This window comes from Sciurus vulgaris (genome assembly GCF_902686455.1).
Source record: "Sciurus vulgaris genome assembly, contig: HiC_scaffold_287_arrow_ctg1, whole genome shotgun sequence".
Lineage (NCBI taxonomy): Eukaryota > Metazoa > Chordata > Mammalia > Rodentia > Sciuridae > Sciurus > Sciurus vulgaris.
In genome coordinates this window covers 157,323-164,087 of record NW_027632765.1, presented here as the reverse complement: position 1 = coordinate 164,087, position 6,765 = coordinate 157,323, and the positions used below count along the sequence as shown (strand labels likewise).

The window sequence follows — 6,765 nt, the reverse complement described above, 5'->3', positions numbered from 1 at the left end:
GAGATGTTCACCAGTCACCATACCTGGGCTGCTTCATGACAGCCATCATGGTTACTGAAACAGAAGTAAGGTAGGACAAAAAAATGCAGCTCCCAGTTGTCCTGGCCACTTTCTAAGTGCTTGGTAGCCTCCTGTAGCCATAGATATTTTATTAGCACAGACACAGAACATCTGCTTCTACCGGAGAGTGCTGCTCCAGCCTATTCAGCACCTGTGCTGATCTTCCAAGCACTCTGTACCCAGCAGTGTCTCCATCCTACCTGTGCAAAACCATGTGTTCTTCCATACCACAGTGATCTTCTCATGAGCTGCAGCACAGCTCATTCCTACATTAATTTGTTATAACTCTTACAATGTTGTTGCATTTAAGTTTTCATTATTGTGTCTTAAATTATTGTGCCTCTTAGAACTAACAAATATTCATTGAATTAATTAAGAACATGTACTTATTACAATACCACACCAAAATTACCAAATATGGGTGTATTTAATATTCCTCCTTCATTAAAAATGATGTTTTCCTTTGCTCTAAAAAAATGAACTTGCATTTAGCTAAATGAATAATTTAATGCCCAAATATAATAGTTCAAAGATAGTTAGTTCTTTGTTTTATGGTGTTTGGAATTGAAAGGAAAAAGCTATACAAGGTCTGAAATACCTCCACTTTACATAAGTGTACCACAAAGAAACCACAAAAGATAGATCAGGACAGGAAAATGAAGGAACAGTATGAGTAAATATACTCTAACAATCTGAGATTGTAGGAAAAAATATCAATATTAGACTAGCCCTAAAATTAGGAGAAATTATAAATATAGCTTTAAAATTTTTGTATAAAATATATTTTCAAAATATATAATAAATACATTTATATTTATAAATATATAAATATATATAAACATACATAAATAAAATATATATTCAAATCAATAGGCAGACTCTTATATCCCACTTCTCAAATATGACAATATTTACATCTTGAGCTCAAAAACACACATATGCATAAGTTATTCTTGTATGTATATGTGCTCTTTCTTTAAATCCAGTTCTCTTATCCAAAAAAGAGTTAAGAAACCAATCCACTATACCACAGAACTGGGTTCTTGTAAAAGGATATAGCTCCTTTTCCAAACACCAAGAACCAAGCAGAAGAGATTTGGGAGAATCACACCAGGTAGATTCCTCAGACCTTAAGAGGGTAGGAAGCTTTATTTTCAAGAGAGTCTTCTCTAAAGTTGTTAGTTGATGACAAAACTGGCAGAGATGCTCAGTTATTCCAATACTGCACGTCCAGTGACTTCTGAGGTACCATTTATGAAAGCTTTTGTTTTTTCTATCCAAAAGATATAAGTCCCTTATGCAATCGAATATTCTAGAGCCTGCTTATTTCTGCAAGTCAGCCAGCAACAGAAGTAAATGTTACTTTTTTGCCTATAAAACTAACTGCTATAAAACTGACATTACCTTAATGCATACATCAATGAAGAATTTAACTTAGATGGTAAGTAGTACATGCTATTTAGCGCTATCATTCTTTTCTTTTTAAAGAATGCTATAAGTTTTAAGTGTTAAAAATACTTTAGAGGGGCTGGGGAGATAGCTCAGTTGGTAGAGTGCAAAGCCCTGAGTTCAATCCCCAGTAATGCAAAAAAAAAAAAAATATATATATATATATAAATAAAATATATATATTAATAAATATATATATATACACACATACTTTAGGTATTTTTCCCTCAAATCAAATAAGAGATCACCTCATCAGACTGAGTATTTGTCTACCAGATAACAGCAGAAAAGGCAGATGCAGAGTCAAGAGCTTTCAGTTTGAGGCCCAGAGGCAATGTCCCTGTTTCCAAAGAATACCCTGCCATCATCATACCAACAATTAAAGCTATATATAGAGAAGTACCAGAGCACTTCTACCTCACAGTTGCTTTATGACTTCATACCAATGTTCTCTACCATTTTACAATTAAATTATCCTTTTTCTTCTCACACATTTCCAACTCTCTCCCTAGTGACCCCTAGCCCTTCTCTAAAGACCCAAACTTCAGCTTTTGGTGAAGAATGTGATCTGCTTTGGGGAGTCTGCAGGAGTTTCATGTATCCCTATGTCAGAACTGTCTAGTTTAATCTGAATTTTGTACAATCTTGGAACTCTCATTTTCTAATAAGGTCCCATTGATTAAATTAGACATAGGGTTTTTCTTCTCCATTTCTAGAATGAAAGAAAAATATCAATTTCAACATGGAGACACAAGTATCTCTCTGTCAGACTTGATTTCTATTTAGCTCAAACAAAAGATATAAACTGTCAGTATGATGCCAAATAAAAACTCATCTCCCCTCTCTTGGCCCAAGCTCTACTGGACATGCTCAGTCCAAAGCCTCAGAAATGTAGGGAGTGTGGAAGGGAAAAACAAACAAGAGGAACACCCTGTCCTCATATATAAATACACCACCAAGGTAACCACACAATGCCTGCCTGGGTGCATTAGATGCAAACCAAAATCATGCACAACTGCAATCATGGAATCCTAATTGGAACAAGTTATTCTATGTATATATAATATTTCAAAATATACTCTACTATCATGTAAATAATAATAATTATAATAATTATAATAAAAATAAAGAATGCTTAACAACACTAGGAGGATCCAGGGTTGGCTTCTCTGCTTGCAAACACTATGGGGGTAACTTTAGACCAGCAGATCATCTTCTCTCAGCCTCACACTGATCATCTCAACATGAGCCATCTGGATTAGAAAGTCTTTAGAGCAATGTTAAACATTAAACATTTCTAAATAGGCAGTCATGAGTCATTTTTTATGAAAGCACCTGGCAAGACAGTCCCAAGGATGTACTTCACCTGAAGGATCATGCCCTGGGGTTGCATAAGTATATACACAAACTCACCAGGACATGGACATTTTTGGATGGGAGGATGGAAGAGAAGATACAGGACTCTTGATTTTATCAGATTCTTAAATGGTCCACCACTCCATTCAAAAAGCTGAGAACAAGTGAAAGGTAAGACATTAAACAAAAGAATACTCAAACATTTACCAAAAAAATCCCCAAGGAATTTGCAATGAACTAGTCTTACCTCACAATGCATGTTTAACCACTCAGGAAAAACAGGGTAATGTCAATGAGATAAACTGAACTACTAGAACTTTCTTCATAAGTACCCATTACCTTGTGATTATACAATAAAACTCAAGAAAAGTGGCAGGAATTATAGAGACAAGGTGAAAGGAAAAACTAACTGGCCTTTGAAATGCATTACTTCTATGTCAGATTTTCTTCAAATTATGTGTTCCTTAGATAAATATTAAAATTACTTTTCCCTTTTATACATTTACAAGGGGACAAATAGAAGACAGCCCCAAAAAAGAACAAGAGGGAAAATAAGTCTAGAGGCCTAAAAAGTAAGACTTTTTACACTGTCTTTTGTACACTGTCTACACTGGCACAGTAAAGCACTGCCATACAATGCCTAACTGGGTGCTCTAGATGCAAACCAAAAGCTCAGCTAAGGATGTGGGTCTGGAGTCAGGCTGCCTTGTCTGGATCCCAGCTAAGATAATAAATCATAATCACTCACTATTTATGAGCCTGAGGGAAGACAACATACCACTCTGTCCTCAGTTTATCTGTAAAATGTGACAATAGTCCTTAGGAGAAGTTTTGAGGCTAAAAACTATTAAAAATAATGCCTGGCATGGCACTTGGTAAAAATTCTGTAAACAAAGTACCATTATTTCTCTTATCCCATGCTGTAAATCCAATTAGAATCCATGACATTAATGACAAATAAGATCTACAGGAAAGTCAATCTCATTTTATCCAATAGCTTCAACTGTCACTTCCAAACTATGTGTTAACTAGAGCACTTAAAATAACCAATATATGTCTGTCTCCTTCAACCTCCCCAATTCACTAGTAGCTATAGGAGACAAGTGAGAAGAGAAGGGAAGGTTCTCAGGAAGCACTATCTAGACCTTTCTATGATGATGGAACTATCCTATATACACACTGCTCAATATGGAAGCCACATATCATGTGTGGCTATTTAGCACTTAAAATATTGGCAGTGCTGAGAAAAAATTTAAATTTAATTATAATTCATTTAAACAAATAACCATATGTGACTATGGGGCTACTTTACTAGACTACATGGCCACAGATGATCCATAAACTAAAAAAGAAACCTAAGTAATTTGAGCAAAAGCAAGGATATTCTTTTTCAAAATTGCTCATGTGTTCAATGCAAATATCTTTGTGTTTAACAGAGATCTGGTCACTGATGAGTTAGAGAAATAACATGTCAACTCATGCATCAATACAGTGCAAGCTCAGTGCTAATGGAAGGATCAGGGATAACGAATATGTGGTCCTTTGATACTGTAAAAGGACCCTAAAGCCAAGTTAAATTCAAGCTCATGTAAAACATGATCCAATACACAGACCAGATCTGCAAAGGGCCAGCACCAAAGCACTTGTTTCTATACCACCAAGTGGAAAGCTACTTGATCAATGCACACTGAACATATCTGCATTTGTCTTCAATTTTTACCTCAGAAATTCATAGTTCTGTAAGTCTTTCCCTCCTTTAGAAACACTAGTGTTCTTGGCTATCTTGGCCTTTCCATTATGAACAAAATAAATGGACCACCCATGTCTGAAGTATAATGCCAGACTCCTGCTTAGCTGCCCCTGTAATGTGGTTTAATTATGATAACTGAACTAATAAGCTGACATCATACAGCTTCACAGGCTGACCCCATGTCAACCTGATGTATCACTCTGTACCACTTCAGTGCTGTAAATCAGTTAAGATCTCAAGCAAATTACATTATTTATAATACTTCAGGGTGCCTCCATTAGCCTTGTAAGACTACAAAAATGAGATCTTTTATACACATACAACTTGGACTTAATTATGTAGGCTACTGCAGCTTTTTTCCAGTCTACCAAGTTATTAAATTTTATCTTGAACCCAGAATTGCTAAAAATAAAAATTAGAAACTGAATTTTTATTTTTAACTAAAAATGTAGTAAATATTGCTTGAAAAATGAGACTTACTTCCTCTAATTCTTTAATGAACTTCGCAGGAAAAAAAATTACTTAAGTCTCAAGAGGTCTAAGAGGTTAACCTTGTTAATTGCCTAAAAACTGTCATTTCTCTAAAACACAAAGATCATCAGCTCTGCAAGGAAAGAAAAATGCATTTGGTTACATACCTATGGTAATAGGGGTCAAAACTGAATCAAGGACAAATCCCTACCCTCAGAAGAAATCTGATCCTGTCTAGGCCCTCTGGATACTTTGGCATCACCATCTCCAGAAAATCACCTTTCAAGATCCTAGTTACAGTTTCCCAAGAATTGCACTATTATACTGAATGGTACACTTGCACAGACATACCAAATAACTGCAAATGGTAATGAGGGAGAGTGGAGGACAAACTCTTTGATCAGTACATCATATTTAAGCCTGGCACCTACATCAGAGCAACGCTAATGCAAAAACATTTACACTCATTGAAAATGCTGGGCAGTGAACACAGGATTTGCCTTGATTCTTTTTAAAAAACACTCGTTCCAATACAGCTCATCTGCCACCAATACAACGTTGGGTTGCAGTAATAAACAACAGGTTAAATCAACCTGGGCCAGGAAGTTTTCTCCTGATGTTCCTGAGGTGTGAGTACCTTATCCAACCTATGCAATTTGAGCAAAAGATGTTCTTTCAGAAAAAAGGGCATTCTGTGATTCGGCCACTGAGAGCTTCTGCAACAGGAAGACAGAACAGAAATTATGCACCTTTTCTATCATTCCATACTTTGGGGGGAACCAAGGAAAGAGAAAGGGCAGGCTGTCAGTACTCACGAAAAAGATGCTTTCTCCAGAGATGGCATCTCGCTGGTTATCTCCAGGGAGTATTTTTCAAAATCGCGTGTGGCAGTAGTTTTGAGATCTGGCGGGCATCGGTTCCTGCTGCTTCCCTGAAGAACATCAAAGAAATGTGCTCCCTTTAAGCCTGCACAGGCATTCAGCAACCAGAAAAGCATGTCCCCATAGGACTCTCACACCCACCGCCCCGCCTTCTTCCAGAAACAACCCGAGAAACACTAAGAAGGACGAAGAGTAAAGGAGCTCATGGACACAGGTGCAGTGAGACCAAGGAATCTGGTAATGGGAAGGGATGAGAGGACTAGGAGATACTGGGGGTTGTCGGTGGAAGAGGGGCGTATTGCACGCCGCCGCCAACCCTTTGGATAAATCGAGAATTTCAGTGCGTGCTTTCCAGGACATGGACCCCAAAGAGGCCGGTGGGCACGGAAGGGAACCCGCGCAGGACACCCAGGACCAGGGCACCAGGCTTTCCCCTCCTGGGCACACCGCTTGGCCTGGGCGGAAAGGGCAGTGCCTGCGGAGGTCCTCCCACCCCCGCGCGAGGGTCCACGGACCAGCGCGGGACACCACAGGCCATAGACAGCGCGGGCCTAGGTCGCGCTGCAGAAAGGGAAAGAGAGACATGGACCGGGAGGGGGTTGCAAACCGACATAGTGGCGCAGGGAGCTGGCGGCGGGGCAGGAGGGGAGGCGAGCTGGCAGGTCTGTACCTGGAGCAGCCTGGAGGCGTCTTCATAGGGGAGCGCCCCTCCCGCGCAGCCCACGACCGTCCTAGGGGAGACCTGGCGCTGGGAGGCCTAGACAGCGGAGCAGACTGCTGGGACGCTCGCAGGGGAAA

General features: G+C 39.0%; 1 long non-coding RNA gene across 1 annotated transcript; it reads right to left on the bottom strand.

Moving 5' to 3' along the window:
* Positions 1 to 1,740: 1,740 nt before the first annotated feature.
* Positions 1,741 to 6,012, bottom strand: LOC306652561. The gene is made up of 3 exons (XR_013761456.1): positions 5,898 to 6,012; positions 5,298 to 5,422; positions 1,741 to 3,019 (listed from the first exon to the last, which is right to left on the bottom strand). It is a non-coding gene; the product is annotated as an uncharacterized lncRNA (long non-coding RNA).
* Between the last annotated feature and the right edge of the window lie 753 nt (positions 6,013 to 6,765).